This window comes from Chiloscyllium plagiosum, chromosome 9, assembly GCF_004010195.1.
Source record: "Chiloscyllium plagiosum isolate BGI_BamShark_2017 chromosome 9, ASM401019v2, whole genome shotgun sequence".
In the NCBI taxonomy this organism is placed as follows: domain Eukaryota; kingdom Metazoa; phylum Chordata; class Chondrichthyes; order Orectolobiformes; family Hemiscylliidae; genus Chiloscyllium; species Chiloscyllium plagiosum.
In genome coordinates, this window is record NC_057718.1 from 76,038,432 (window position 1) to 76,060,133 (window position 21,702).

General features: G+C 39.4%; 1 protein-coding gene across 8 annotated transcripts in view; it reads right to left on the minus strand.

The window, feature by feature from the left end:
* Positions 1 to 21,702, minus strand: part of LOC122552951 (unconventional myosin-VI) — a 252,618-nt gene that overhangs the window by 186,304 nt on the left and 44,612 nt on the right. The window contains exon 1 of one of the 8 annotated variants that reach the window (XM_043696241.1): positions 2,076 to 2,094. The exons of 6 other annotated variants lie outside the window; for them this stretch is intronic. The gene's annotated coding sequence lies outside the window, so the exon portion shown is untranslated. Of the gene's footprint in view, positions 1 to 1,928; positions 2,002 to 2,075; positions 2,095 to 21,702 lie in introns of those variants that run through there. One more of the 8 variants, XM_043696240.1, reaches the window with a different exon arrangement.

Consider the following 21,702-nt stretch of genomic DNA (forward strand, 5'->3'; position numbering starts at 1 on the left):
TCGAAACCTGACATATGCTTCCTTCTTTTTCTTAACTAAACCCTCAATTTCTTTAGTCAGCCAGCATTCCCTATATCTACGAGCCTTTCCTTTCACCCTGACAGGAATATACTTTCTCTGGATTCTTGTTATCTCATTTTTGAAGGCTTCCCATTTTCCAGCCATCCCTTTACCTGCGAACATCTGCCTCCAATCAGCTTTTGAAAGTTCTTGCCTAATACCGTCAAATCCTCTCAATCCACTGACCAATAAAGGAAAGTATACCAAATGCGTTCTTCACTATCCTATGTACCCGTGACTCCATTTTCAAGGAACTATGAACCTGCACATGAAGGATGGTTTTGTTCAGCATCATTCCCCAGGATCTTATAACTAATTGTCTAAGTCTTGCTCCGAATTGCCTTTCCAAAATGCAGCACCTCACATTTATCTAAATTAAACTCCATCTGCCACTTCTCAGCCCATTGACCCATCTGATCAAGATCCCTTTGTACTCTGAAGTAATCTGCTTCACTGTCCATTACACCTCCAATTTTGGGGTCATATGTACACTTACTAACCATACCTCCTATGTTCACATCCAAACCATACGTATGACGAAAAGCAGCAACCCTTGTGGCACACCAATGCTCAGTCCTCCAGCTGAAACTCTAATCTCCTTAAGAAACTTCACAGCCTCCCTCAAAATCACAGGTTTAAAAAAAAAAATCGTGTTATGGTCAGAGAGAATGATTGGGAACCCTCTGTTCATACGGTCCACCGAGATGGTACTTTTAGCTCATCAAGGCATACCGTTCCTTGATTCTTCATCTCCAGATACTTTCACTTGTTTGCAGGTTGCATGTGATTGGTTCCCTCTGAAAAAATGAATTTGACTGATCAAGTAAAAGTCACTCCTTTTGGCAATTAAAAAAAAAGGGAAATAAGCTGGATATCTTCAGACTTGACCTTTTTCTAAAGATTAACACCGGTATAAAAAAAGCTCCTCCTCAACTCTGGCTGTTTCTGCCAAAACACCCCAATACCACCAAAAAAAAATCAAATTTTGTGTATTGACCAGATTGTAGGTGAGAAAATGGTGTATTTTGAAAGCTGCAATTGGCATTGATATTGGATATTAATGACTTCCAGGCATGAAGCCTGATATAATGGATAATTTCCCAATTACAGTGTGCTGCACTCAGACAATATAGCACAGGAAGACATTAAATTTATTTTAGAGAAAATAAACTGAGTGTCCCACTTATCCATTTTTCAACAAAGCCATGTAAATGGTTCCTTTTAAAATATCTAGTTTACTCTTTCAAAATCTATTGATATGCATTCCACCAGTTTTCCAAGTAAAGCAATCCTGATAACTAACATTTACACAAAATATTCTCATCTCTCACTCATTTCTTTTTAAACCAACTAAGCCCAAGTCCTTCCGTTACTTATCTTTCTAAAGAAATCATTTCATTCCCATATGTGTCAAAAATCTTCACAACGTTTAACAGCGAATAGATAGTGAGACATTTGTACATGACTGCTCACCAGTGGAAAGCCACAAAAAGACCCCATTTCTGAATCAACAAAACAAAAAACTGAAATCAATGTAGATTCTATTTCTACTATATTAAGACATTTGCACTGATTCAAAAAGCCTCGTATCACTCGCAAAGGTGAACAAATTAAACCTTTGACTTTATAAAGCACGAAACAAAATCCCAAAATCCTTAAGCAAAACCAAAACAGTTTGCAAGCATTCAAGCTATTTGTTCCAAAAAAATTACTTGCATTTCAGCTAGGAGCCATCAATCAGATACTGACACTCCAACTCTTAACCTTTGGTCAACTCGCAGCTGCTAATACTTGGCTTTTATCCCGCGTTTCAAGCGGTTTCTTTGTACTTTGAGACTTTTACTTAAAGTTGAAAATATGCTGTTTACCTAACAATCTGGGTACAGCTGTGCGTTAGTACATCGTTTGCTCGCGTCTGGGAACTAGATTAAGCATGTCGAAATTTTCACTCCCTCAAAAGGCTGTCGAACTTCAACGATTAGCAAGCTTCAGTCCAGTTTCTAGATATCTCCTACCTGCTGCCGTTCAGAAATCTTAAAAAGGGAACCATTCAGGAAGTAAGTCTGGAGAACATCGCTGCTCCAGTTGTAGTGCTTCCTGGTTACCGGGTGCAAAGTAGAAAAATGTTCCACACCCTCTTTCTCCCTCTGATAACCACACAGTAATTACTGACGGCTCAGATTTCAGGCCAGCCATCCCATTACATCACTGAAAGGTCTTCAGTCTTGTTTTTATAGATTCACTGTCATACGGAAGAGTCGAGCTAATACACTTTGCCTGAAGCTTTTGTTAAATTGTTACTATGGATACCAGGGTGCAATGTGAAAGATTTATGACTCCAAACACAAACTATCGAAGGCGCAAAGAATTCAGCATCATTTCTAAATCTCACCAATGGAGAGAAGCCAGCTTGTTCAATTAGGTCTAAACATTGCACAGTTAATTGTTCGGGGTTTGTGCTGAGCTTCCAGAAATACTTGTTAAACATGTAAAACTGTCAGCTCAGACCTTCAGTCATTGACAAGGTTAGTGTATAGAACAATATGGACTTCAGTACAAAAATGTTAGGTTAATTGTAAGACTATTTTACACAAAAAAAATGTAAAACATATTTATAAGCTACGTACAATTTTGTAGGTCCTAAACAAGGTCAAAGGAGAGACAGAAAGATAGTGAGAAGGCAAGGTCTCAACTTAGATAGGGAGGTGTTATAAATGGGAGTTTATCTTGTATTCTTCACTGAATCCCAAGCACATTAATTTTACAACAACTACCCCTCTTCACTTGTTACTAGTATCCTAGAACATGGGATTTTGTTTCAATGTTGAAATCCAATAGAATCATCGAGATATACAGCACAGAAACAGACCCTTTGGTCCAATTCATGTATGTAGACCAGAAAAATCAAGTCCCATTTGTCAGCATTTGTCCCATATCCCTCTAAACCCTTCTTATTCATATGCCCATCCATATGCCTTTGAGGTTATAATTATACCAGTCTCCACTTCTGGCAGATCATTCCATAAACGCATCACCCTCTGCATGAAACGTTGCCCCTTAGGTCCCTTTTAAATCTTTCCCCTCTCACCTTAAACCTATGCTATATAGTTCTGGACTCCCCCAATTCCAGGGAAAAGACCTTGGCCATTTACCATATCCATGCCCCTCACAATTTTACAAACCTTGATAAGGTAACCCCTCCACCTCCAATGCTCCAGGGAAAATAGCCTCAGTCTATTCAGCCTTTCCCTATAGCTAAAACCCTCCAACACTGGCAACATCCTTGCAAATCTTTTCTGATTTCTTTTAATGTTTCACAACACCCTTCCCATGGCAGGGATACCAGAATTGCATGTAGTATTCCAAAAGCGGCCTAACCAATGTCCTACACAGCCACAATGTGACCATCCAACTCCTTTATTCAATGCTCTGACCAATAAAGGAAAGCATACCAAACACCCTCTTCACTATCCTGTCCACCTGCAGTTCCTTGAAAATGGAGTTATGAACTTTGTTCAGCAACACTCCCCAAACACTCCCCATTAAGTGGATCAGTCCTGCCCTGATTTGCCTTTCCAAAATACAGCACTGCACACTTATCTAAATTAAACTCCATCTGCCACTCCTTGGCCCATTGGCTGATCTTGGCATTCTGGTGTACAACTTTAGAACTGTACTAAAAAAAGTATCTGAAAACAATATAAAAAAAAAACTTTGCTCAACTAAGCTGTATGCGCTGAAGGACTAGCTTAAGATATGAATATATATACACACACAAAGCTAGAAGCAAACTTCTAAACCTCTTTCAGCAGACTGACTAGAAAGGAAAATAAACCTAACTCCAGGTGAAAAGGAAGCCCAAATTTCAGTCCATTCCAATCTAACCCAACAAGATCAAAATAACCTAAGTGGAAGGTTGATTTGTGAAGGTGTTGAGAGAGCAATTCCATCAAATTCTTAAAATGGACAAAACACTATAGTAAAACATTACTCTCAATACTGCACAAATTAGCAGTTTCACTTATTCAGAATATTAAAACCATAAAATCATGAGAAAGGAGCAGAATTTACCCATTGAGTCCCCTCCATTTGATTATGACTGAAATGTTTCTCAACTCCCTTCTCCTGCTCTCTCTCCATAATCCTTGGTCCCCTTACTAATCAAGAACCTGTCAATGTTTGTCTTAAAGATGCTCAATGACTTGGCAATGCGTTCCATAGATTCATCACTCTGCCTCAAGAAATTTCTCATCTCAGTTCTACAGAGTCATCCCTTCACAGAAGCTGTGCTCTCAGGTGCTAGTCTCTCCTAATAGTCAGTCCTGATATAACGCATTAGTTCCATTCTTCTGTGATTTCACGTTAAGAAAATTGTGCAATAGCCACACCATTTAAATTAATGAGGCTGGAATCGCATTGTAGCCAATACAGGTAAGGAAAGTTTGCACTGTGCAATAACAGTCTGAAATCTGCAATCATATTAAAGCCAATTCTCATTGAAGTACACATTATAGCAAAGCAAACTGTAATGAAAACATCTTCTCCAAGTTCACTCTATCCAGGCCTCTCAGTATTCAGTAAGTTTCAATGAGATCCCCCACATCCTTCTAAATTTCATCAAATACAGACCCAGAATCCTCAACCACAAGCCCTTAATTCCCAGGATCATCCTTGTGAACCTCCTCTCAATCCCCTCCAATGCCAACACTTCCTTCCTTAGGTACAGGGCCAAAAGCTCCTCACAATATTCCAAATGTGGTCTGACCAGAGCCTTTTACAACCACAGCAGTACACATCCCTACTCTTATATTCAAGCAGTTTTGAAATGCATGTTAACATTGCATTTGCCTTCCTAACTGCCAACTGAATCTGCATGCTAACCGTAAAAGAATCCTGAACTAGGACTCAATTCCACTGTGCTTTAGATTTCCAAAACCTTTTTCCCCATTTAGAAAATACGCCTTTATTCTTTCTATCAAAGTGCATAACCTCAAACTTTCCCATATTGTATTCCATTTACCACTTTGTCCATTTACTCATGTCTAATTCTTCCTGCAGCCCCCCAGCTTCTTCAAAACTAAATTACCCCTCCACCTGTCTATATGTCATCTGCCTCCTTTGCAGCACCTTGTCAAAGAACTTCTGGAGATCCAAATAGATCACATTCACTGGCTCTCCTTTGTCTAACTTACTAATTATCTCTGAAAGAATTCTACCAGATAGGTCAGGTATGACTTCCCCTTGACAAAGCTGTGCTGACCTAGTCCCATTTTGCCATGCACTTCCAAGTACTCCATAATCTCATCCTTAATAATGAACTCTAAAATCTTACCAATATTAAGAAAAGGTGGCTGTAGAAAGTAAGGGTCAGGGTCTAAGAGAGAAGAATTCATTTGGTACTGGCTTGCCTTCATTTAAGTATATCGCAAGAGTCTTGTACAATTCAGTTCACAATTCACCATACAGAACTGTAAAAGAGGAAAATGAATCTAGTTTCCTTCATTGATACCCTGCATCTTTAGCTACAAAAAAATTGAATACGTACATCTAAAGTGGTCATATTTTAGATGCAAAAAAAAAAACTCTAGAAAAATTTAAAATCTTAATTCAACTATTTTGAGAGACTTGGTTCAGTTGTAGAAATTTTGTCAGATTAAGACACCCTCCCAGAAACCTAAACATATAAAGTGCCACTTCAGTGAAGTGCTAAGGGAGCCCTGGACACACTGAGCTGCTGACTTGTGGATAAGAGTTCCAGCAGCTCTCATGAGGCAGTCAGTACTAGAAATGGAACTGAACATTTACACAGGATATGGAGTTGGGAATTCAAACCAAGGTCAAGCAAGAGACTGGAGGTTACAAATAGTTTGGGTGAATCTGAAACGCCAAAATAGCGTTTGAGACAGGATCCAAAAGACAATAGCTCACTTTCCAAAACATTTAAGGGGAGGAAGCTATAGTTCAAAGATTGGCTTCACAGGCACAGACTGACAGCACAGAAATAGTAGTGGAGAGGTTGAGTTGGCAACCGAATGGAAACTGGCCTCGTGTGTAGACAACATCACTAAGTGGCAGTGTGCAACATTTAAATTCAATTCCTTTCACAGTAAATGATAACCTTCCTAATTATTTGCTGTACCTGCACACTCACCTTTTGCAGTTCATGAATTGGAACACCCAGAGCCCCTCCAATCTCAGTTCTGAAACCACTCATCTTTTAGATTCTTTTTCATTCTTCCTTCCAAACGAAACAATTGCACACTTTCCCACTGGATACTCCATTTGCTACATTTTTGCTCACTCAATCTAATTATATCCCGAAACAACCTTCTGCCAGCTTCACAACTCACTACTCATCTTTGTGCCATCAGCAAACTTAGCAACTGCACCCTCCCCTCTCCATCATACAAATCACATAGCAAGTGTGAAAAGGTTGTGATGCCAGCACTGATCCCTATGGCATGCCACTTGTTACACCTTGCTAATCAGAAAATGACCCATTTGTATATACTGTTTTCTGTTAGCTTGCCAATCTCCTAATCATGCCAATATGTTAGTCCCAAAACCATCAGTTTTAATTTTAACACATGGGACATTCACTGGTATTCCTTTGTCCACAGAACACACAACTTCTTCAAAGAATTCCAATAGATTGAATAAACACAATTTCCCTTCAAAATAATCAGCTGAAATTATTTTGTGAACTTTTCCAAACAGCCTGCTATAACTGCTTTGATAACAGTTTTTAACAACTTCCCAGTGGCATTTGAAATATTTAGCCTGTTGATTTCTGTTTTCTGTGTCCCTCCCTTTCTGACCAAAAGGAGATACATTCACTATTTTTCAATCTAACGTAACATTCCATGATTTAAGGTATGTTGGAAAACTAATCACATCAACTATTTCACTAGTCACTTCTTTTGGGATCCTAGAATAAAATTCACCAGGATCCAGGTTCTTTGCTGCCTGCAGCAATGATTTGCTCAATACTACTTCCTTGGTGATTGCAACTGTCCTGAATTCCTCCCTTCCACCCATTTCTTGATTTACAGCTATTTCTGTTACTAGTATCTTTTATAGTGAAGACTGATGAAATGAACCTTTTCAAATTGTCTACCATTTTTCCTTATTAATTACCCAGACTCCTTCCATAAGACAAAGATTCATTTTGTTAACTACTTTTTAAAAAAATATCTAAGAAACTGTGACAATCTGCTTTAATATTTATTGCCAGCTTTCTTACACTCTTTTTCCTTATCAATCCTTTCTTTATTGTTCTTTATATTCTGTCCAATCTTCTGCCCCACCCCTCTGCACAAAATGTGTTCCCCTCCACTCCCACCATTAATACTATTGTTAGCGGTTCTAATTAGATAGTCGTTCCACCCATTGGATTTTTTTCTTCTGTTTGAAATGCATCTATTTCAGAATAGACAAAATATCCCCTTAATGTTTGCCACTCTACATCTATTGACAAACCCATCAATTTGCAAGTTCACTTTTGCAAGCTGTGCTTTCATATGCTCATATTGCTCTTATCTAAAATTTAAAACATTAGCCATGGACCCATATTTCTCTCCTTTAAATTGAATCTACAACTCATTCATACTATGGTCACTGCTACCTCGGGGTGCATTCATTGTAACATTAATTGATCCTATCTTATTGTACAAACTAGGTTCATGAATGTGAGACTTCTGGTCAGCTCAACAAATGTGCTGTCCTAAGAAACTAACCTGAAGACATTCTATGAGCTCATCTAGGTTATTATTCCCCATTCGATTTTTCCTGGGTTGTTTGGAGCTAAACTCCCTCATTTTATCCTTCTGACAGATTTCCATTTGTCTTCCTTTATACTCTGCTTGACCATATAGTGACTGTCAGTTGGTCTTCTTGCTTTTATTATTTCAACTCTATCCAAAAATTGTTTCTACAGCCTGGCTTAATGAACTTAGCACAGCCAGCTATACTGCGCTAATTAACAGTGCCACATCTCCACATTTCCAATTTCCTGACCTTCCTAAACATCATGGACACTTCAATATTCACGTCTCAGTCTGTGTCATTCTGCAGCCATGTCTTTATAATGACTATCAAACGATTCTTTGTTGAAATATTCTGGAGGCCAGTCAAGAGAGTGCAACAGAATAGTTAAGTCGAAAAGGTAGCAGATTAAGGTGTCAGCAGATGAGCTGAGGCAAAATAAGGGAGATAGAAATAGGCAGTCTTCGGGACAGCACAACTATGTGGTCAAGTGCTCATTTCAGGCTCCATGAAGATACCAGGTAGGAAACACAGTATCTGACTTTTAACCTTAGGCATTTACAAGGGAGAGAGATGGCATCAGTTGCTAGGGAATTTAGGTCAAGGCCCTAAGCCAATAGCTCAAGTCTTCTCGATATTTATATCAGAGAAATCTTTGATCATCATGTTCTAAAAATATTAGATCAGCAGTCTAATAAATTAAGCAACAGTAGAAGTGATGTGGTGTGTTAGAACCAGGTGTCGTTGGTGAGAGGGTTAGAGTGAATATACATGTGAAAATTAATGCTTTGTTTTCAGATGATATTGATAAAAGAACAGTATGTTGGTAAGAAATAGGTGGGATGAAGAATAGTTCGTTAGGAAACAGAGGTTTAACAGTGTAGGTGTGGAAAGGGAAGCTATTGCAAGTGATATTTTGGTTATGAATAGGTAGATAAGAATGGAGTCCCATCCAGGTGAACAGGAAAATGACTGGAGGACAATTGTGCAGTCAACCATGTGAAAATGTTGTAGGTCAAGTAAGTAAAAGGAGAGATCGCCTACCTTTGTTGAAGTCACATTGGAATTTGTGTCTTTGATCAGAGTTATTACAGTCATGTAGTAGGACTGGAAAACCGATTAAATGTATTCAGACCTGACGATTGGTCAGTAAAAGGTTGTCTACATTTCTACAACCTTAGGTGAGAAGTTTACATGACATAAAACAAACCAGAACAATTCACATTTTCTGTCCTGACAAATTGTCTGACAAAGTTTCGACCAATCCCTCTGCAATCAAAATATGCTCCGCCACTCCTTCATTACCAGTCTCATCAAATGTTCTTCAACTTTTCAGAACTGACCTGTCTCCACAAAACATTTTAAAAATGTTACCATATACCCTGTAGAATCCATGCTATTTCAGTAAAGGTCATTGTGACTTTATAGTTACTACAACAGTAGTCAAAGCAAATTTCTATGGCTGACACCTTCTTGATCAATTGCAATTGTTATACACCCAGGCATACGGATATGAAATACCAGTATGTACTATTGTATTTTATTAAGGTCTCGTTTCAGAAATCGGCATTTACCACAGATTTAAAATCCTGCAGGCAATTTAAGATTGACACATTTGTTTGACATGGGGCACAGAGATAAAGAAACTGCTGCACTCTATTTTCTGGGAAAATAAAAGAATTTTCCATTTGACATTGTCAGTGATAGCATTAAAGTATTAAGTATTCTCAGGGCACAATGAGCGTGTGTTAAAACTTCTGTTGCTCTCCTAATCATCTTAAATGGAAGAATTTGTATTTGCATAATACCTTATTAAGTACTGAAAGAGATCTCAAAGCTCTTTGTAGCTAATAAGTTATGTCTGAAGTGCAGTCTTTGTTGCTATTTATACACAAAGATAGCAGCCATTTTGCACACAGCAAGATCCAATATGATAACTCATCAGATTTGGTTGTAATAGTTTGAGAGAAAGAGGACGACTTTGGGAGATTTCCCTGCTCTTCTTTAAACAGTGCCACAGGTTAATCTACATCGACCCAAGCACTAAATAAAAACTGGAAGAACTGCGGATGCTGTAAATCAGATACAAAAACAGAAGTTGCTGGAAAAGCTCAGCAGCTCGACCAGGATCGGTGAAGAAAAATCAGTGTTAAATGTTTCAGGTCTAGTCAAAAGTAGGAGGCCTAGCAATTTTAAGGTGACTTACAATGACTAAATCACAAATTTTCTTTTTAAATAAAAGTTTAATATCCAATTATCAACAAACAGAATAAGTATTAAACTGTGAAATTCCTTGATAGGACTACAAACTCGATACATTTCACGGAAGTGTTTTAACCATACCAGAGTGTTGCACAATCAAGGCGTCTTATTTCAAGATGAATATTGACTAATGAAACTGGAAATTTACAATCATGTATAAAAACAATGACAAAAGTGTTACTATTCAGTCAATGATTGTGATCAATATAACGTCAATTCCGTCCTTTTAGCCAAGTCACTTGTATAACAGGGATTTACAGACGTTATAAAGATTTGGCCAAAACCTACGTGTCAGAAATTGCTGGCGAAACTCAGATCTGGCAGCATCTGTGGGAAGAAAGCAGAGTTAACATTGAGTCCAGTGGCTCCTTATCCAAGTGCTCTTAAGAGTCACCAAACTCAAAATGTTAACTTATTCTTCTCACAGGTGCTGCTAGACTTGGTGATTTTTACCAGCAATTCCTGTTTTATTGTTTTTCTATAATTTACACGATGCAGCTGTTAAATGTGGGTTGAATTATGAAAGAAAAATATTCTCCATCAACACTTTTCAAAATTTGTTGCTTTGCAAGTCAACAAATATTTAAAAAGTACCTGTGCAATTATCCTCTGCCCATCTTCCAAAACTTACTGCTGACTAAATTTATACTCATTGCAAGGCTCCCATTGGTAAAAACCTACAGTTGAATTAAAGTGAAACATTCTTGCCTTTTCCCAGTGGCATACATTGCATGTAATTTGTTTCCCACTATGAATTTCTGTTCTTGAAAACAGAAGTATGGCATAGCTCAGGCAAAGTTGCAATTTTAAAAACAAATTTACAGTGAAGCATATCAATTCAGCAGAGAAAATTGTTATTTAATACTTAACTTTGATTAATTTTGACGACTGTGGGTTCGCAGGCGAGAGTGTGGTGCTGGAAAAGCACAGCAGGTCACGCAGTATCAGAGGAGCATCGACGTTTTGGGCATAAGCCCTTCAACAGGATGTGGGTTCACGTCAATTGTACCTCACCGATTGCAAAGCACTTTGTGATGTCTAGTGGTTATGAAAATTGCTCTATTAATGCAAATATTTCTTTCAGTGTACTAAACTGTTCCACAAAGAAATTTCCCAAGTTCAGCACTCCACTGAGCAACATTTTGAATATAAAATTCATTACAAAAGCTGTTAGAGCATATTTGCCTCCAACTCAGAGTACAACAAAATAGGAAAGACATTTAGACCATGATTCTGCTCAAAAATCTTTCATATTCAGCCTCTCAAAATTAAACACAAAAAGAATTATTCACAAACAAAACTATCAAATTTCAAATTACTTCCTGTAGTGGCAGTCTAGAGAGAAAAAACATTGCAAAAATACATAACTTCATCAAACACTTGGCAAACAAAACATCAACTAATTGGACTTCCTTGCTTGTTCAGTATCCATTTTCACATGTATGCTACTTGAGGTGAAAAAGAATAAGCAGAAAATAACCTACAAAATTACTTAAACATATATACAGAAGGGAAACAAATGTATCAAGGTCTTGCAACTATTTCTACAAAATATTTGGTACAAAAATTTTTCAGAATCTGAAAAGCAAATAAATCTCTTCTGCTTCCAACGTGTCTGCATCCCTAATTATAGGAAGTCAACCATGCCATTTTCCTCCAACGCTGCTCCACTATTATCCACTTGAACAGGACTACAAGCACCTGGCTCCATTTTCATATACACAGTCACAACCAGAGAATCTCTTCCTACTGGCTCGAATATCTGAAGTGTCCCTCAAAGATCCATCCTTGGACACTCATTAATTCTTATCGACACATTGATCTTCAGCAACATTAGCCAAAACTACTTCAATTTCCACAAGTGTACTGATACATCCTCACTGCCAACTCCCTCCGATCCTCCCCGCCTTGTAATTTGCCATATTGCTTATCTAATATCCATTACTGGAAAAGCCGAAATTTTATCCACTGTTACAAATTTGAGACTTGCACAAGACAATGGTTTTAAAATGTTTAATTAATGGGGAAATAGAATGCTCTGGAGAAGGGAGATTGTGATCCTATTAGCTCTGCTTGGATACAGGTCCTTTTGACTGAATTATCATAGGGAAAAGGGGCCCAAGCAGAAACTTTGAAACAGAAATAAGGACAATTGCTTTTTGTGCAGAAAGAATTCATTGGCTTGGAGAAACAGAAGCAACTAAAGTGTAGGCTTAACTGTTTTGGTGTTTGAAAGTCTGTAAAATTTGATTCTTTATTTGAGTAGAAGGAAACAAAATTGACAGTACCTTTGAGATGCATGAAAGACTGAGCAGCTGAGACAGACTCGTTGGTAGAAACCTATGCTGGTATACTCCGATTGATTGGAATGAATGTGGAAGGACAGCAAATGAATCAATCATTCTGGTAGACCAGGCAGAACTGAGCCTTCTTTTTGTATCACTACTGATTGACCAGAGACGGATAAAGAAATTTCTGTGGTATGTTTCAATTGTGCTAACTGGACTTGAAAGTACCTGTCCTTGTACAATGTATGCGTTGACAGATAAATGCTCACTTTATCTTAATTTGTTTTGCTTTGTTGGTTACCATATTAGGGAAATTGTGTCATCTCACAATGATTTCAGATTTCTGAGAAATACATATTTTTGAAAAAGTTACTAGCCTCAATGGGGATCTTAACATGATTAAATATTGGAGAGACCAAAGCCATTGCATTTAGCATGCAAAAACTCCATTCCTTTACCTGGCAATGGTCTCAGATTATGACACTTAGGAACAATGATACACAAGGAATTTCTGACCACATATCCTTTTTTATTCATTCGTGGGATGTGGATGACGCTTGCCAGCATTCATTGCTCATTCCTAGTTGCTGTTGAGAAGGTAGTGTTGAGTTGCCTATCTGAACCGCTGCAGTCCAGATGCTGTGGGTTGCCATACTATGCTTTTAGGGAGAGTTTTCCAGGATTTTTAACCAGCAGCAATGGTAAAATGGTAATGTAGCTCCAAGTCAAGATAGTGAATGGCTTGGAGAGGAACCTGCAGGTTGTGGTGTTCCCATGTGTCTGCTGCCCTTGTTCTTGAAAAAAATGGTCATGGGTTTGGAAAGTGCTGTCTGGGGATCTTTGGTGAATTTCTGCAATGTATTTTTTGGATAGTACACATTCCTGTGACTGAGCGTCAGTGGTGAAGGGAGTAGATGGTTGTCAATGCCAATCAAGCAGGATGTTTTGTCCTGGATGGTGTCAAGCTTCTTCATTGTTGTTGGGGCTGCACTCATCCAAGCATGTGGAGAGTATTCCATCACACTCCCGACTTGAGCTTTACAGCTTTACAGGCTTTGTGGAGTTAGAAAGTGAAAGTGAGTTACTCACTGCAGTATTCCTAGATTTTAGTCGGAAACATCATTGAATGTCATGGGGTGGTGGTTAAATGGTCTCTTTTTGGTGATGGTCACTGCCTGGCATTTGTATGGCATAAATGTTACTTGCCAATTGTCCACCCAAGCCTGGATATTGTCTCGATCTTGTTGTGTTTAGACTGCGTAGAACAGACTGCTTCAGTATCTCAGGAGTTGGCAAACATTCCCACTTCTGATCTTATGATGGAGGTGGTCATTGATGAAGCAACTGAAGATGCTTGGGCATAGGATACTACCCTGAGGACCACCTGCAGAGATGTCCTTAAGCTGAGATCTCCAACAACCAAGACCATCTTCCTATGTGTCAGTTATGACTCCAACCAGCAGACAGCTTGCCCCTTATTCCCATCGATTCCCGTTTTGCTTGGGGTCCTTGTTGCCAAATGAAGCCCGACGCCAAGGGCTGTCAAACTCACTTCACCTCTGGAATTCAGCTGTTTTGTCCATGTCTAAACCAAGTCTAAAATAGAGGACCGGAATATAGGCCCTAGCGGAACTCAAACTGGGCATCACTGGATACTAAACTAGCCTAAGCTCAACAACTGATGAAATCTTCCTGGTTCCTGGAGAGAGGAGAGTATTCCAGTAATCTCCCACTTCCTATAGTCTGTAAGCTTGAGGTCAGCCAAACCGCCACAATCATTGTTACAGCTCAAGTTCTATTCACCCAACACAACTATACTTGCTGAAGTAATGTGTGTCCTAGTTAAGTAGGAAATGTGTTGCTGGAAAAGCGCAGGTCAGGCAGCATCCAGGGAACAGGAGAATCGACGTTTCGGGCATAAGCCCTTCTTCAGGAATCAGGGCTTATGCCCGAAACATCGATTCTCCTGTTCCCTGGATGCTGCCTGACCTGCTGCACTTTTCCAGCAACACATTTCCAGCTCTGATCTCCAGCATCTGCAGACCTCACTTTCTCCTCCTAGTTAAGTAGGGCCTCATTATTGTTTCAAATTCCTCCATGATCTCATCCTTTCTCTCTAGTCTCATAATACTTATATCTGCACTGTTCCAATTCCGGCCCCTTGAGCATACTAATTTTAATTTTTCCATGATTGGCAACAAAGCTCTGGGATTTCCTCAATAACTGTTCCAGATCTACCTAACATTACTCCTTGAAGAAACTCCTTAAAACCTACTTCTGTATTTCATTATGTGTCTGGTGTCAAATTGTACTGGATCAGACTTCTGTGAAGCATCAAGGAGTATCTTACCACATTAAAGATCTCAATCACATCCCAGAAAGGGGAATTCAGATATATCTCCACCTTCAGCTCAGATAAACACTCACATCTGTATGCGTGGAATTTTCCAAGCAAACACAGCAATCCAAGATAAAATTAGGATCACAAACTGCAGTGGGTTCTGTAAGCATTTGCAAACCAACAATCTGAGCTCTGCAAGGTTAATTTCTCATAGGAATGACAAGCCACTTCTGATTTTTGTGCCAGGATATGAAGACCTCATTTAGATCCCACACAATAATTTTCAATATCTTCTTCTGTAAGAGAAAAAAAATAAAATAGGACTACATGTTAAAGCCAATAATGAAGGAGCACTGAAGCAAAACCAACCTTTCTGGTTATCTCCATTTTATCAACTTTATTAAATCCCAGTATAATGCTTTGGTATAAAAAGTACATTACACTGTTTCCCATATGAGACACAAAATGGTTAAGTGGCAAATTAATCACAATAGGTAAAAAAGTTTAACTATATATTAATATTAAGGAAATGAAATCATAGAATCACTACAGTGTGGAAATAGGCTATTTGGCCCAACAAATCCACACCGACTCTGAAGAGTATCTCACCCAGACCCATTCCCCAACTATATTACTCTACATTTACCCCTGACTAATGTTCTTAACCTACACATCCCTGAACACCCCTGACTAATGTTCTTAACCTACACATCCCTGAACACTATGGGCAATTTAGCATGCTGAAGAGTATCTCACCCAGACCCATTCCCCAACTATATTACTCTACATTTACCCCTGACTAATGTTCTTAACCTACACATCCCTGAACACTGGGCAATTTAGCATGGTCAATTCACCTAACCTGCACATCTTTGGATTGTGGGAAGAAACCAGAGCACCTGGAGAAAACCCACACAGACACGGGCAGAATGTGCAAATTCCACACAGACAGTAGTTGGAGGCTGGAATCGAACCTGTGTCTCTGGCACTGTGCGACAGCAGTGCTAACGCCTGAGCCACCGTACCGCCCCACTGAAATATTACAACTTCTATGCAATGAGAGAGATGCACAATGCACTATTTAAACATTATGCAATCATTTCATACCTATTTGATGTCTTAAAATTCAGAAATACAATTGGGCCAAAAAATTAAAGTTAACACTAACACAACCAATTATGGAACCATCTCTTTCCTTTACTCCTGGTTTATGCCAGTCCACTGAAGCAAATTGAAAAATGAATATGGGAACCTTATTTTTACAATTTCACAACACGTCCGAGAAATATATTCAAATGGATTATACTCATAGGAAAATGCATTGAGTTACTCTCTCCAACCAAGACTATTAGAAACTACAATCAAGCACAAAGCAGTTTTGATTTACTATGAGCTCTTGCCAAAAAAAGGGTTCATATATAGTTGGTGAGAAAATGTTGTCACTTTATTTGAAGATTTAATATCCTAACTAATGAGGCTTATGAAATCATTCTTCTTGGTGCATTAAACAAATAAATAATTCATTTTACTATAATTCAACAATACCAATGCTGACAAGTATGGCAAGAAAACCACAAAAACCATTATAGTATCCTCAAGGACACTAAGAAGGGAAGTGGTTTCTCAGAGCACGACAGAGTAGCTTCTCCATTAGTGAACATGGCAACAAAGAGAGATCTAATAGTTCTGTGTATCAAATGGAAAGCACTGAAGACTAAAATCTATAAGTGAATGCTATACACACCCAGAAAAAAAAAGATAACAAGCAATCAGGTCAACAAACTTATGCAGAAACAATTATTGGGTTATTGATAAAAGAGACATGTTGCTGAAGTTTATATCAGGTCAAACAAGAACATAAAATTTCAAATGATTGCAACAATTTAAGGTTTTTTTCAAAAAACTGTGCAACAGGCAGGTGCTTGAGTAGTTCAGCCAGCATTTAATACCTGTTGTTATTAATTATCGTGGAGACCTGTTGATGGTGAATCTTCTTGAATTACTGCAGCTCATGGGAGGTAGCTACACCCACAGAGCTATTGGTAGTTCCAGAATTTTGACCCAGTGACAATGAAGGAACGGTGACATAATTCCAAGTCAGGTTGGGGAGTGGCTCCGAGAGGAACTTGGTGGTGGTGTTCCCGTGAACTTGTTGCACTTGTCTTGCTAGGTGGTAGAGGTCACAGGTCAAAATAACCATGATTAATTGCTACAGGGAATCCTACAAAAATGTTTATAAAAATCTCTGCCAATGCACAGTGATGAAAGGTGCAAACTTTTTTTTTTAAAAATAGTGGTGGATTGGGTGTCATACAAGTGGCCTGCTGTGTCCTGGATATTAAGCTTTGAGTATTGTTGCAGCTGCACTCATTCAGGGAAATGAAGAATATTCCATTGCACTGTGGACTTGTGCCTGTAGATGGTAGACAGGCTTTGGGGAGTCAGGTTGAGAGTTACTTGCCACAAGAATCCTAGTACCTCTTACCTGCTCTTAGACCATAAGACATAATACATAGGAGTGGTAAGGCAGCCATTCGGCCCATCGGGTCCATTCCGCCATTTAAATCATGGCTGACCAGCATTTCAACTCCACTTATCTGCACTCTGCTCGTAGCCCTTAATTCCTTGCGAGATTAGGAAAACTTGTCAAAGTTTTAATTGCCAGTCCAGTTCAGTTTCTGGTTAATGTTAAATTCTGAAGATGTTGGTCCTCGGGGCTGGCAATACTACTGAATGGCATGGGGAAATGATCACAATCTCTTTTACTATTCAGGAGAAAAGGGTACTGATTAGTTGGCATGTCAACTCCCATTGCTTTCTCCATGGTAATGCATAAACCAGTGTGGAATGACTGACTCCACATTGAATTGAATTCATTGTCACGTGTACCGAGGCACAGTGAAATGCTTTGACTTGCGAGCAATACAGGCAGATCACATAGTTAAGTAACATAGATAAATTAATCAAAGTCAACTCCCTACACTACAATTAATAGGAAGGCACAATTCCCAACAATAACTAAACTCCATAGTGTTAAAGGTCCAAGATATCAAGGCAAATTTGCACCAGAAACTCATTCTTCGTTATTTTTCAGCATGAAAATTTGCTTTTGAGAAGCGGTGCTATATACCAACAGGATGGCACTATGTAATCCTCAGGTCTTTGATTAAGCACTGCAATCGGTGGACACCACTTTGTAACCACATTCTGACCAGCCCCTTGGTAACTTCTGGAGTATTTATTAAAACAACTTAGCTGCACAACTGCTACAGCCTCAGCACCCAATTCAACAGCTCAAGGTTTTACCTTTCAGTCAATAGTGTTTCCTCATCCTTGTGTCAGAAGATTTTGGTTCCAGTGCCATATTAGAAAAGAATGCAAATTCTCACCTGAGAAGTAGCTGCTCTGTTAGAGGTAAAAATCAAGCTGTTGGCCTGGCTGCCTTCACAGTTTGGTGTAAAAGACTCCCTGGTACTATTTTAATTAGTGGCGTTCTCCTGATCAATATTCATCCTTCGACCAGTATCACTGGAAACAGATTAACTTGTCATCACATTGTAAAAACACCAGGTACAAATGAATGTTAAGAGTTTGAGTGTCCATTTAGTATTCTAATAGTAGGGTGAAAACTATTTTGAAATCGGCTGGTGCATGTATTCAGGGTTCTGTATCTTCTCCCCAGTGGTAGATAGAGGTTGTAGAAAAACTTTGCCAGGATGGGATGAATCTTTAAGAATGTTGGCGGCCTTTGCTTGACAGCAGGCCGAGTAGATGGATTCTCTGGATGGAAAGTTGGCCTTTGTGATCGTCCAGGCCAAGTTCACCACTCTCTGTAACGGTCTCCGATCTTGAATGGTACCCAGTTGCCATACCAGCTAGCGATACATCCAGACAGAATGCTCTTGATGGCTCACCTATAAATGTTGGCAAGAGCATTCACCGTCATGCAAAATTTCCTCAGCTGTCTGGGGAAGAAGTGACTTTGTTGGGCCTTTGTAACCAGTGCATGAAAAGTCCAAGAAAGCTTGTTGTGGATGACCACTCCCAGGAGTTCAACACTCTCCACTCGTTCCACCATTGTGCTACTAATGTGTAGGGGGTCATGGGTAACATCCTGCCGAAAGTCAGTAATGAGTTCCTTGGTTTTGCCGGCATTGAAAGCTAGGTTGTTCCAGGTCTTTTTTCCAGGTCTTCCACCTCCCGTCTGAAGTTTGTTTCGTCACCATCGGAGATTCGACCAACTATGGTGGTGTCATCAGCGAACTTGTAGATGGCATTAGTCTGGTATTTGGTGACGCAGATATGGATGGGTATATAGTGAGTATAGTAGGGGGCTGAGTACATACCCCTGGGGGGCTCCAGTTTTGAGTGTTACCAAGGATGAATTTTGTCCCCAATCTTCACTTATTGTGGCCTGTAGGTCAGGAAACTGAGGATCCAGTTGCAGAGAGTGGGGCTTAGTCTGCGATCAGCAAGTTTAGCAAATCAGTCTCGAGGGGATAATAGTGTTGAAGGCTGAACTGTAGTCAATGACTAGGATTCTTAAACAGCTGTTTTTGGTGTCAAGATGTTCTAGGGAGGAGTGAAGGGCATCTGATGTGGATCTTTTGGTCCAATAGGCAAATTGGAGTGGATCAAGAGTAGTGGGGAGGCTGGAGTTGATTAATGTCATGACCAGCCTTTCAAAGCACTTCATGACCAATGAAGTTAGGGCCACTGGGCGGTAGTCATTGAGACATGCTGCATGAGCCTTCTTAGGCACAGGGATGATGTTGGCCCTCTTGAATCAGTCAGGGACAGTAACGTGCTGCAGGGAGAGGTTGAAGATGTTAGAGAAGACCTCTGCCAGTTGATCTGTGCATGTTCAGAGTGCACAGCCTGGGACTCCAACTGGTCCCATCACTTTCCTTGGATTCACACAAAGGAAAACTGATCTGACCTCTGACGCAGTGACTGTTGGGATAGGTTCATCAGGACTTGTCGGAATAGGTGTTACACCTCTGCCGAAGTTCTGCTCAAAGCGAGCATAGAAGGCGTTGAGACGATCTGGGAGGGATGTGTCATCATCTGCTATTTTGTGGGTCCCCTGATCTGAAGGCCTCATGCCTGGTTTTTAACAGGTTATGAATGTCCTGATTCATCCAGGGTTTCCTGTTTGACTTCCTCGAAATGCAGTCCTCCACACACTTGCTGATAAAGTCTGTGATGGTGGTAGCGTACTCGTGCAAGGTACCTGCGGACTGTTTGACAAACTCCAGTATAAATTAATAAGGTGCAAAGCTTGAACAGGTAATGGGTTTCTGTATGTCAATAGGTACGTGTAAACTACAAACGTAAGTAAGTGGTTATCTTTAACTGGTTGTTTGTACAACTGTTGGCACACTCTTGTTCAGCAAGTGTAGCCCAATGGCAGAATCACATCTAATCATGATATTTTGGTTTGGACTTTGCTAGAGCAGGCTGGTTCAGTATGGTGTATACCCTGCCTATTGTGAACAGCCAAAAGAATTTGCTGTTGAGGCTATAAATAACTCAGAATAAAAGGAGATCATTTAGTACTACATGGACGAAAAGTTGATAAAGCAAAGACACCAGACAAGGTGGATTCTGCTTCAGTGTTTCTTTATTGAGAGTTAGAAACATGTAGTTATCATCCTAAAACTAGGATTTATTAGGTAGTGCTCACATTGAATTCAGAAAATACAGGAGAGGCACTGCTTACAGCATTTTTCTAGTGTGTTGCCAACACAGTCGAGGACTCACTGAAGTGCAGGAGTGTGGCGACAACTCCTCTTCTGGACACGAGAGGTTTTGATGATTTTTTGGAGACCTTTATTGTTATTATTTTTAAACATGAACTTCTTTGTTATCCCAATTTTCTTTGCCGGAAGAATACTGAAGATTAGGGGAAAAAGCTGTTTGGGCAATGTGTTTGGAGCAGAAGGTCTTGCAATGAAATATCTCAAAAACAACTTATAAATGCAGATGAATCTACCATTTATATCAATTATTTCAAAATCTCTCCAATAAGAAGTAGCCATTGTTAGAATGAAACCTTCTATAGTAGTACAATTAGTCTGTTATTGTGCCTATTGCTATTTTGGTAATGAAGATTGACTGGATACCACATCAGATGTTAGTAAGAATGAACGAACTGTGACATGGAAATACTTACACAGGGTTTGAAGTGTAGTGTAAAGTGCACAGCAACAGTAGGCTTGTAACTTCAAACAATACCACATTTTGGAATCAAAACTTCAGTAAAACAACTTCAAGATACAACAAATGATTCCCAAATCTTCATAACAGAAATAAGCCAAACCTTGCAAAAAAAAACTTTGACCATGTTGACTTTACAGAGAAACACCAGCCTCTGACAACACCATTTCGATTTTCTTTATTCTTTCATGGGACATGTGGGTCACTGACCAGGCAAAGCCAAACAGATATTGTTCAGCTAATTGGCCTGGAAAAGGGTAATAATGAGCTGCTTTCTCGATCTGTTACCATCATTGGGGAATAGGGAGACCCTCAGTGCTGTGAGAAAGGGAGTTCTAAGATTTTGATCCAGTGACAGGAAGAAACAGCGATGTAGTTGCAAGTCAGAATTGCGTTGAACTGATGGGAACTGTGCACATGCTGTTTTTTTGAAACCATCCACTGCTCTTGCCCTTCTAGGTGGTAGAAGGTACTACCAAAGGAGCCTCAGTGAATTACTGCAGTGCATCTCGTTAAAAAAGGTACACACCACTGTCACTGTTAATAGAGAGGGTAAATGTTTGTAGTGGTGAATGGGGTGATGATCAAGTGTCCTGGATGGTGCCATGTGATGTTGGAGCTGTACCCATATGGTTAAGTAGAAAATATTCCATAACACTCCTGATATGTGCCTTATAGATAGTGCTCAGGCACTGGGGAATCAAGGGTTGAGTTACTGCAGAATTCCCAGCTTCAGATTGCTCTTGAAGCTATTATTTATATGACTAG